We start from the raw sequence: 12,502 nt of genomic DNA, 5'->3' as shown, positions 1-12,502 counted from the left end.
TTCAGCTCTCAAGGAGTCTCATAAGGAGCATATTCATTCTAGCCTGTGAGTCACGACACTGCATGTAAACAGCTGCTTACGTCACAGCTTCTGACGAAACCAGCGTCTTGTGCCTGGACTTACCGGCACTCTTATGGACACCAAACCAATCTACAATGGCCACAAAATGTCTTTGGGTACTTAAACCTCATTTAAAAATACCTGCATTAAAGATACATAATAATGAAAACACGTATTAAAGATTCTGTTTTCCTCAAAAGTAAAATTCCAGTTTATTTTAAGTGCATCAAACGTTAATGCACACATTAAAATATGAATACTTTAATTTAGGTTAGTTTAACTAAACCTCCAGACTGAACCCCCTTCAGCGCGGTGACATTTGAAAGACACAAATAAGACTATAAAAGACACGTGTGACAAGAATGAAGACGACGTCCGAAAGGACAGAGATTGGATGTGTGTATTTTAATCGTGTGCGTCACACATTCAGGGCATTCCTAGGTGAAGTGGGCGTGTCTTTGACGTCGCAAGGATTTCCTGTCTTCTGATTGGCTACAGCATACGCCACCGTTATGCCATTCTTCTATTGGATGATATGTCCCACTGACTCGCTGCTATATGCTAATGTGCACGTTTATGCTAATTTCCCCACCGATACGACTATTTGCATTTAATTTGCATGGAATTTTACTGGTTGGAAGTAGCGTTCGGCCAATCGGATGTTTTTTTACACCCACAACATCAAATTATACAAGATCATATATTACAGGACGTACAGACATTATGATCATGGGATGCATGTACACGAGGAATATATACAAACCTATAAAGCAATTAAAAAGTATGAAAAGTATCTAATATTTTCGTGCTTTTGTCTGTAACCATGAATAGCAATGATTAATCATGAGATTAGGAAACACTGAATGGGAAGAGGACTCGACGATCAAATGTGGGCTGTGACTATTCATGGTTGCCATGCCGACACTAATTGTGCACGCTAGCATGAAGTCCATTGTAAATAGCTGGAGAGGATGTTAACGTGAGAGTTAGTTAATCGCTGTGGACAGCTATCATCGCACATTAGAGCAGCGAGAGGCGGCCAAGAGGCCTTTCTGTGAGCAGAAGGGCAACATTTACATTTTAGGTCAAGGACCTTTGTTGCAGTTAAATAAAATGAGCTTACTGTTAACTAAACAAACAAAACTGTATTGTATCCAAACTGTATCTGTATCCAAACTATATTTGGCTATAAAATATTCTTTATATTCTTAAACGAATTTCAGGGCATCAAAGACGTGCTTCTTGATGCAAAAGCTTTAGACTCAAAGATAAACATTATTTAGGCCTGAATGCATACTACCTCTAGCAGAAATGCATACACACTTCACAAAGAAAGCCAATGCACTGAATGACATACATTAATATGTATATATTATGTATAATTCTTTTTCAGTTTTTTTATTTTTATTTGATTTTTCTAGTTTTAATGGTTAAATTACATTGTATTTTTCAAAAAGCTTGTGTAAATCACGAATCTTACAATATTAAACAGAAATGTATTCAAAGTTTAACTAAAAATATTCCGGTTCACATTAAAAATATGGTTCCATTACAATGTATAAGGAAAATAATCTATAATTAATTCATTTAATAAAAATAGTTTACTATTAGTACTACTACTTACTTTTTTTCAGAAATACTGTGTTGTGTATTCACATCTTTCTGCTAAATACATTTTGTTAAATAATATTCATGTTAAATATTGCAAAAAAAAAAAAAAAAAAAAAAAAAAAATATATATATATATATATATATATATATATATATATATATATATATATATATATATATATATATTAGTAGTACTAGTAGTAGTACTATAATAACATTAAGTAACATTTCCAACTTTAACCTGAACTTTTATTTTGACGGGTTGCAGTGAAGACCTTTATGTTTCTGTTTGTATATATATGACGATAGTTTTACTCATATTAAATGATAAAATGCTTATGAAGTGACTCTCAGAGATATTCATGGGTTCATGTAGCATATAATTGAGTGTTTTGATTTAAATGTCCTGAAGTACATTTAAATAATCCATCCAAGATTTGGCAAATTCTGTAATATTCCGTGTTATAGAATAAATGTAGTTTTATGACATTATTCTGTGACTGTGTTCACGTTTCCCAGATCAATGAAATCATAGAGACAAAGAAAAAAATGTTAATATAAATATATATTCAGTACTAAAAAGTCTGAATACAAGTGGACCCAGTATTGATGTAACATGCATATTTTTAGAGTATCGCTGCTAACATCAAACTCTATTGCAAATGACCTCTGAGTTGAATCCCCCCTGTGTTTCATGCAAGAAGCCCTATTTGTAAGCTGCTGTCTATGTAAAGTGTCCAACATCAGTCACTTTGCCTATATAGGCTGTAAATGGCAAATCTGTTCACTGTTGTGGAACAGAGCTATAGAGTCAGAAACACACTGCATGATTCATGCTCTCGCACACACACACAAAGACACTGAAATTATCTCTTTTTCTGCCCAGCAGGGAAACCCACTTATTCATCCCCATGGCAACCACAAGAATGGAAAAAGATGCCCGTGATGTCTAAAAGAGAAATGGCCTGTCAAAAGTCAGCCATTTCCTTGTACCGCGTGCAGCTCAGGATTCGGTGTTACTTTGTCTCACATGGACAGGTTAATCTGGTCAAACACGTTGCTGGGATCAGCATACATGAAGCACATTTGAGCTCGTATCAGTGATTACACATACATGGGTTTGTATAAACCTCATACAGGACAAATAAGCAGCGCAGACGCATGGTCTCGTGTCAACACGAAATGCAAAATGCAACCCATTTTGTTTCTGCAATATAATATTTTTCTGAATATTAAAAAAACATTGACATTGAACTGCAAATGAATTGAACAATATGAGCGTAATTTGAAATTAGATGAACTCCCGTGCACTGCAGCTAATATTATCAGTTCTGCGGGGATGATGTATTTTATAGGTCAACCCATAAGTTAACGTCACCCTGGTTCCCTTGACAAAATGCCAATAGGATTTTTCCATTGGCTTATGGATTATTGCTGAAAAAATGCTTGGTTGTCGACAACTGTTTGTGATTTCAACTGGTGTCACAGTAGTGAAATTTCATTGGCAAAAAAAGGTTAATTATCTATAGTCAATAGTGCAATGATGTATGAAGCACAGCTCACATAGAAGCAGATACCGTTGGTTAATTTGCAGTGAGAAAACTTTTATCCTCACAATTCCCACTAAAATGATTGGATTCACCAAACTGTGTAAAATGTGACCGATATAGACATTTTGTTTCTCATACCTGGACACACATTTATAAGTTCTGAAGCCTAAATACATTCAACAGAATTAAAAAGCTTAAGTTAGACCTACACCATGTTTCTGAGAACTATGCCTTTCACATCAACCTTCGAAATCACAACAAGGCTGTGAAAGTGACTAGTTTTCTTGTTTGATGCAATGACGTTTATTATCCTTGACAATCTTTATAGTCCAGTTTAGCCAGTATTATTAAAAAGTTACATTATAAATATGTCTGGTACAAAAACCCATTGATCTGCTTCAGAAGACATGTGATAACACATTTACGGAGCTTCAAAATAATGGCCCGCTATCCACTAGCATTACCAAGCTTGCGTAAATCATCAACCTTATTTCAGGCGTTTAACAAAAAATTCATTCAATAAACCCATTGACTTTGGGACAACTGATTTCTGGGTTTTTAAAACAAATTCTCGTAGCATTCTCTATGTTTGTGGCCATCACCTGACCGATCCATTGGTTTACAAACAAAATGTAAACTATTTTAACTTCTACAGAACAATATACGCTCTTACAAATAAAGGTTCCTTATTGGCATTGACGATTCCATGAACTTTTAACATTTATGTAATCTTTTGATTGCACAAAAGGTTATTTATGAATAGATTAATAAAGGTGACATCTCACAAACATCCAACCTGGTCTCAAAAATACGCACCACTTTTTGCGCAACACTGTTTTTATGTACCTTACTGCACATTTCGCCAAGGTTCGCCAAGAGAAATGTCCACAGAATGGCTCTATAACACAGGTTCAATACGTGAACCCTGACACATTTTTTTACTTTGATATAGGTATGTATTGCTGAGTTATTATAACGTTGCCTCATGTTGTGTACGTATTGTGACAGTTCAGAATTTAAATTTCACTAAAAGATAATGCTCTACCATGCTGGAAATACACCCTACGCAAACAGTGTTAACAAATGCAAAACTGATATAAAAAAAGGCATTTGTTGATGCGACTGTACCATTTCAATTACCTTTTATGCAGTATTTGAACTGTTTTGTCGAATTGTAGTTACAACCGAGGCTCCTCGTCTCTCTCAAGTACGTCTCTGTACTCCGTGAGCTACCGTCTCTGAAAGCCCATAGATATGTGTGATGCTAACATTCAAAAGCATGACTTTTCCAATATCCCAGCATATTAATATTGCTTTGAAGTGAAATTCTTCAAGTAATTGTGCAAAAAATATGATTTATTAATCCAAACTCTGCAAATTAGTGTGAAAAGAAAAAGTCTTACTGCCTCTAGTGCACACATTTATGCCATGAGACCAGTAAGCGAAAATCGGACTTTTTCCATTTAAGTACTACAATCAGGTACATCGACCAACACTGTTTTTTTTTTTGGTAAACTTTTTTTCTGCATGCTTGTGAAAAGCGTGATGTAGAAAGGAATCTTCTTATAACATTACCGCCCCCTAATCTGCACATTTCCACCCACAGCGCTACCATTGTGTTTTCACCAGCGACAGTGGTTTACTGGTTCTAAGGCCATGGTGAAAGATCGAGTAAAGCATGCTAACTGTCCCAGACTCAAAAGAGACAAGATAACCTGTGGTTTTATTGATTTAGTTACTGTATATTACACAGATCTAATATAAATGCGATTTCTTTCCCAGTCGTTTGACTGTGTCTGTAACTCTTGTGTTTTTACAACAAACTTGTGTGTATTTGATGGTTTAAGCGCATGAAGACATGAAAGAGACTAAAACATATTTCAGAATTTTAAAATGATCTCATGCATTTAAAATGATTTCAGCGTGGTAGACATAACAATCAAAATCAAACATGTTTTTTGAGAGAATATCTGAGGTACAAGCTTTGAGGAAGGTGAAAAAGGGCAGCGAACAGGAGCTTATTTGCATTTAAAGAGAACAGCACGAAAACAGTTTTAAATTCAAAAGTCTGTATTTGAAGCTGAAACTTCATTGTCTGGAGACATCCGTTACGAACTGCAAAACAAGGGCCTATTAGGTTTCTCTTAAAATGTTCTTTGCACTTTAAAAACCTCTTACTGAAACTTTTAAGAGTGTAATGCAAAAAAAGTGAATTTTTTTTAAAAGGCAATCCGTCTATAGTGTATGTTTACAATCATCGATAACTTAAAAAGCAATTTGAGAACTGCTCGTATAAAACCCGTCAACAGGGTCAATTCTGATTTAATATTGACATTAAACATGCTCTAGGACAGCTGTGCCATATTATTTGAAGAAAACATGGGTGACCTTCTGACGTAACACATTATGACAATCATCTCTCTGTTTCGCACCTCCTCTCGCCGCATTCATCTTCCTCCGTCTCAGTCAGCCACCTCTCTTTTTCTGGGTGGTGATGGGGCAGAACAGTATTGACAGGCCCTCCACGGCCCACTGGTCGAGAGCGAGCGTTCGACGCCCCTCATCTCCCACCTCCACAAGACAGGGGAGGGTTGTCATAGAAACAGAGCGTCTGAGGTTAAAGATCCGGACGGAGTACGTGTGCGCTGCCTCCGGTGTTTCTCTCTGCAGGTTGGTCCACTGAAAAATTGGGTCACCGCCGAACCCTTATTCTGCCATTAACATTTACCCACACAGACAGGTGGGTTACTGGGGTTTTCTGAGTGCTTGCTAGACGATTGCTTACTGGCACATTTTGTAAAGAGCCAAAGTCTTTATGCACTCGGATATCTCCTTCAATGCCTTTCGAGATCTGTCGCCCATCGATCTTGCTTCACATACACTGTTCTAAACTCTGCGGTCAGCATGCATTTTAGCTTTTTAGATTTTATACAAAAAATGTAACGTATGCAATTCAATTTTAGCAATTCTAATACTAAGTTTTGCACGACGTGCTTAGATTTATTCTTTCAAACGTATTTGTAACATTGGCATAAAACAAATAAGGCGATTGTTTTAAACTTTCACGAACACTTTAACAAACTCTTACTGGAAAATACTAGCGCAGCCTTACAGGGAAACGAGCAAGTAACGTTAAAATAATTCACACAAGACGGTGAAAAAAAAAGCGTCTCTGATCTTTACGCCGAAAATTTAATTATTTGAAAATTAAATGATTTCAAAAAGCTGAAATTTCAGGTTTGATCACAAGAATACATTCATGAAGTACATTCAAATAAAAAAAAAAAATAGTTTTAAGTTGTAATAATATTTCACAATATTTCTTTTTTACTGTATTTAGATCAAATATGCATATGGGTCAAAGAGTGTAATAGTGCTTTAAATTGCTGTTTTCCCCAAAAAACATTACAATTACAGCATTATTTATTTGAATAACTTGCGATTTTGTTTTTGTGAATGTTATACATTTTTTCCTTGATTTACTAAATTTACCCACTAAAATGTCATTCAGCGCGAACAATCTATCATATTTGCAACAAAAATCAATTTATGACACATTAAAAGATGAATTACTTCAACCCCAAATACTGATTAGTTTTAATTCTACATTTTTAAATTTGCCGCCAATCTAGGTTTTGCCCATTTATCAGTAAGATTTATTCATTCATTTAAAACAAAAAATGAAATTTAAATAAAATTTAATACGCTTCCTTATTCTTTTACACAGATGTACAAGTATTGTGATACACTGAATGACAATTTTGAAAAAAAAAATAATAATAATTTTACGCTTCAATCACTTTACTTACATTTATTGTGCTTTCTATGGGCATAAAATCACTTTTTGTAAATTTCCTGTCTTTGACCCATATGCATATAGCCGTGGTGAGCAGAAGAGATTTCTTTCGAAAAGGAAGTCTTACCGACTTCAAACTTCAGGCAGAAAGATAAATTACTCCATTAACAGCTAAAATTGCATCATGCAAATTTTTTTTCCTTCCTTTTCCGAATGTCAGTGGAAACTTCAGATGCTGAAAACAGACCCAACTAAATATAGTGACCGCTAACAAAAAAGGGCGAAAAAGCCTCTTTATACTGAAGTGAATGCGTTTTTATGTAACCCTCCACGTCCCAGATACACAAAATGGATGTTAAAAGCGAGTCACACACAAACACACTCCCCCACACGACCGCGGCCGTCCGTGAGTCTCGCCACCCGGACGCACCTCTTCCAGATGATAAATGCCTTTCTCCCCCGCCGTTAAACATCTCTCTATTGTCTTTATGATTATGGCCGCACAGATAACAGCAATATTTCTGTTCATTGGCTTCCCTCTGCTTAGCGTCGGCGCGGTCATTAATATTGTCAGGATGGCTGATAGTGACCCCACAGCCATTTATCAAAGCAAAAACTCACTAATCATATGCACATACGACCCGAGCATTAATATCACTACAGCTCCAAAACTGACAGCCGAGGAAAGCCCAACGCTGAGAGATCTTCAGCTGACCTTGAGACTGCATCTCTGCGTTTATCTCTGGGAGGCCGCAGAACTAGATGGAAACAAGATGTGACCACACATACCGCTGTACTGTATATATGCTGTCTGCACTTACCGTTTATTTTCTTAATGCATGATTTTAAGGCGAACAATTCTTCTATGCACGCGTTTCACTTGTAAATGCAGTTTTGACCTCATGACTCAATCTCCAAAAAAAGGACTATAGGCTTCTTTCTGGTGTCATATGGCAAATTTCTACAATCATTTTGTCCACTTAAACTCCACCCCTTTCTTAAAATTAACTGCAAAAAATAAAAATAAAAAATCCCCACCCTACATTTTTCGCTTTTTATATAATCTACTATACCTATAGATGTATGGAAGCTTGTTTCTGCCATGCACGGTGTGAAATAATTATTTATGTATATTCCATGCCCCTATGTATGTAAGTCATAACAAATAATAAAAGATCTGTTGCTACTGATGCAACTTTTAAAATATTAATACAGATTAAAAAAGCCTAAACTAGCTAATCAACAAGATAAACCATTTTAAACCAGAAAATGTCATATATATGGGTTTAGTCTGCCTTTAAAACAACAACAAAAACTAAAGAGAGGCAAAGAACTGGTGTGTTGTTTGTTTCCGGATCTTATTAGAAACTCCATCAATCAATCCATCCGCTATGACAGGTAGGTAAGCAATGTTTGGCTAATTTGTTAAAGCTAATCATCTATTTAATTGGTGGCAGGTACACAGGACAAGCCAGATGCTAATTACCTTTTCACAGGTAGATAGTGCATTAGAGTTAAATGGCTCTACAGAATTAACTAGAGTTGAGCGGTAGCCTGCTTACCCAGACAGAAGTCTGTTCAGCATTGTTTGGACATTTTTTAATTAATAAATCAGAAGCAAGGCTATACACTTAATTAAATTGTGCTATTCACTAAACCGCAAAAGACAGCTGTTTAAACACTACACAGTCTGAAGCGGGAAACCATAAGCTCAAAGGTCTTCACTTCAACCCGCCAAAATAAAAGTGCGGTTTAATTTTACGAAATTATGGCAGAAATATTATATTGTGCGGAAAAATGTTGTCAATTTAGCATAGCAAAAGTTTAACAACATTTATCAAAATATTGTTTAAAATAAATTTTACATTTTTAATGATTTGACTTTAGTTGTGCCAACTTTTATCTTCCAGAAATGGAAAAAAGAGTTCAAATTCTGTTAAACTGAGAAAATAATCTAGCTATTAAATATGCAAAGTGGCAAAAAGTTTCTTGAAGTTATTCAAATGTTCTTAACGCTTAGAAAAAACGGTTCTTTTAAGAACTGTTCAACAAGCTTCCCTGAAGAAACAAAAATTTTTTTTAAACGGTGGATATAAACCTGTGGGATTTTATTTGTATGTTTTACCCTTTAGGAATCACCATGTGGGTCAAAGATGAAAATAAGTTTAAGCATAAATAGAAATATTGTAATACTGCTTTTAAACTGATGTCGTTTTTCCCCCAAAATTTCAAAAGTTTTCTGTTTAATTCAATTGCAATTTAGTTTTTGTTTTTCTGAGCAAAAATAAATAAATATGAAATATTTATGACATATTAAAAGACTAAGTACTTTAATCCTGAAATACTATTTATTTGTAATTTTACTTTTTTTAAATTTGCCAGTAAGAAATATTTTACTTATTTAAAACACCATAAAACGTGGTCAAAATAAGCATGTTATTTGAATTTTTCAATGTAACATTTCAACAGAATTTCAACATTTCATCCTTCAAAACCTCAAAAGTAGACATTTTACTTGCATTTAATGTGCTCTCAATGGACATAAAATCAGATGTAAATATTATTTGATGCAGACATCTTTGACCCATGTATAGTCAAAGAAATTCAGAATAAAGATATGTTATAACTGCTTTTTAGAAGTGTGGCATTTCTAATGCTGCCCTTTCCTATAATGACGAAATGTCACAACTAGTATTTCGACAATTGTTTAGTAATCAAACGATACCACTGACATTTCTAAAGGCTTGCGTCAAGAAAAGATCATAGCATGACTTTTGGCAAAAAAAAAAAAAAACAGGACTAAAAATAGAAATTAATCATCTTGTCATTGTGGTGTCAAGTCTGCCTTAGGGAGAAGAACCCCACCAATCTGATCCTCTGCCTTTGTACGGCTTACGTCAAACTACATCTCAGTCAAAATACACACACCCAGCGTTCATCAATTGCAGATTTCCCCGTGACCTTGTATAGAGGACATTCCCATCTCTTGCACTCAAACGCTTGATTCTTCTCTTCTAACCCCTACAACACTTTGTCAGCTTAAAATACCGCTTAACGGCTGCACATAATGCACAGATGCTGGAATTAAACCTGCGTTATCAGGCTGATCTCTCCGTCCATTCATCTCTGAAAGCCCTCGCCACCCACAGACTCTCGAACCTGATTGCTCAGGTATTGACCGCGCGGGAATGAGAGCGAGCCGTAGGCGCCCGTGGCTGCTTAAACACGCGCGCTTTTCAAGGTCACGCAACAATGAGCGTCCGTCAGCGACCTGCATGCTGGGACAGAGTGACGTTTGCTTACACGCAAGGTAATTACGAAGCACCGACACGTAACACTCGACATCCATCTACTCGACTTCAACAAGTGCTGTGAATTTCCAGCTGATGCTGTAGATGTCGTGTGCTAAACGACACCCGGCAACTTATTTGTTAATAAGCGATTCGTGGCACGTTCGCGTACGGCGATACGGCCGTTATAGATCGTAAAGCCATCGCATTCGTTCCACGGGACTGTTGAACAGCCACGGTCGAATGTTTGACTTTGAGGCGCTGCGGACGTTGAAAGACACCGGGGACGCTCATTGACATGCGGGCGACCGCCTGCGCATGCAAAACAAAGGGTGACAATAGAGCGTGAGCCGCTCCGTGTCAAATTACATCAGGAATGGGAGGAGAAACCCATGCAAAACAGTCAAAATCTGAGGAAGAACATCAGAAAATAATGCACTCTAACTTGGAGAAATGAGAAATACAATAATAGAGCGAGTCTAAATATATATTAGTGCTGTTTATTTAATATGTGCATACTGTGTATATTTATTATGCACTATATATACACACACACACACACACACACACACAAAGACTTAGTTTTTTGTTTTGAATGTGATTAATCACAATTAATCGTTTGACAGCACTAATTTGCACGCACAATAGGTTACTAGGGGTAAACAACGGCCTAAGAAGTTTGGAAAGTGATTTAGCCTGGTTGTAAGCTTAAACCAGATAAGACCAACAGGCCGGCTTGCTTGCTTTGTTCCTAAAACCACTAGCAGTGGTTTTAGTGCGTCGATGCTCCTGACGTTCTTGATTTCGGAGCATCTTTTCAGCCAGCCCGTGCAAACGATTTTCACGCTAAAGCACGAACATCTATATATGATCTAGATACAAATAGGTGGAGATTTCACAATTGTGGAGCTTGACAAACACTTCCCAAACCGGGCTGGGAGCAGAGCAAGAAACTGCAATGCGCCGATGCGGGCGAGCCGGGGATCAACACCAGTCCACTGGAAGTCGTGTTTGCTTCTCCACAGCGACGCTGCACCAAAGGAAAAACACCACAGAGAGAAGTATTTGCATTCTACTCGAAAGGAAATCGTCAAAGGGCATAAGCACCTCTAAGCAAAGCAAGCCTGAATTTAAGATGCAAAAACTGCAGTGAAACGTCTTGATGTTCGGGCACTTCGATGGAGACGTGACGCCCCCTGCTGGACGCGAGCGGATATCACCATAACAACACGTCATCTCGAAACAATATAGCGTCATAACGTCGTGGCGGTGTTTGTGCTGACCATACAGAGTTAATCATAAAAATAACTGCAGTATTTGACCTAGTCCAGTCCACACAACGATAATGTTCTTCAAAGTATAAAAGTACCATTTTTAAATTAATGATCACATGATCACAATAAGAAAACAAGACCTCTTGGGTCATTTTAAGTAAAATAGAGTAAGCTATTATTATTTTAATGCAAGGAACATTTAACATCGGCTTCGGATTAAATCTCCTCTGCTCATATTTCAGACATTTTAGGGCCTTAATTCACCATTTTAGGGTGAATTAAGACAAAGGAATAGTTCACCAAAAAATTAAAATTACCCGTTATTTTACTTACCCCGAAGCCATCTTTCTTCTTTCAGACGAACACAGTGTGAATTATTTAAAAAAATTTAAATTAAAATAAAAATAAAAATCCTGGCTCCGAGCTTGGTAATGCTGGTGGATAGCGGCCATTATTATCAAACTCCGAAATCGGACATACCCGCAAGTACTGTGACGTAAAACATATCACATGTCCCCTGAAGCAGATCGATGCCTTTTTGTAACTAAAATATTTGTAGTTTTTTAAGAAAAAACGTAATGTTTTTATCCACGAGAACGAGTTCCGGTTTCCTGGTAGACTCGATGCATGACGCAACTTCGTCGCTCAGTCAGTTATTTAAGTTATAATTTTAAAACTAGAAATATTTTTGTTACCAAAAACGCACCAATCTGCTTCAGAAGACATGTGATAACCCCAGGAGGGCGTAAAAGTTAATTTTACCTCGCGGTACTTGCTTCAAAATAATGGCCACTATCCACCCGCATTTCCAAGCTTGGAAGAGCCAGGATACATTTTTAAATAACTCGACTGTGTTTCGTCTCGAAGAAGAAAATAATATACACCTAAGATGTGTGAGAAAAGTATGGGGTCATTTTCATT

This window comes from Puntigrus tetrazona, chromosome 6 (assembly GCF_018831695.1).
Source record: "Puntigrus tetrazona isolate hp1 chromosome 6, ASM1883169v1, whole genome shotgun sequence".
Classification (NCBI taxonomy): domain Eukaryota; kingdom Metazoa; phylum Chordata; class Actinopteri; order Cypriniformes; family Cyprinidae; genus Puntigrus; species Puntigrus tetrazona.
The sequence above is the reverse complement of the archived record's forward strand: the minus strand, read 5'-3'. Positions refer to the sequence as shown.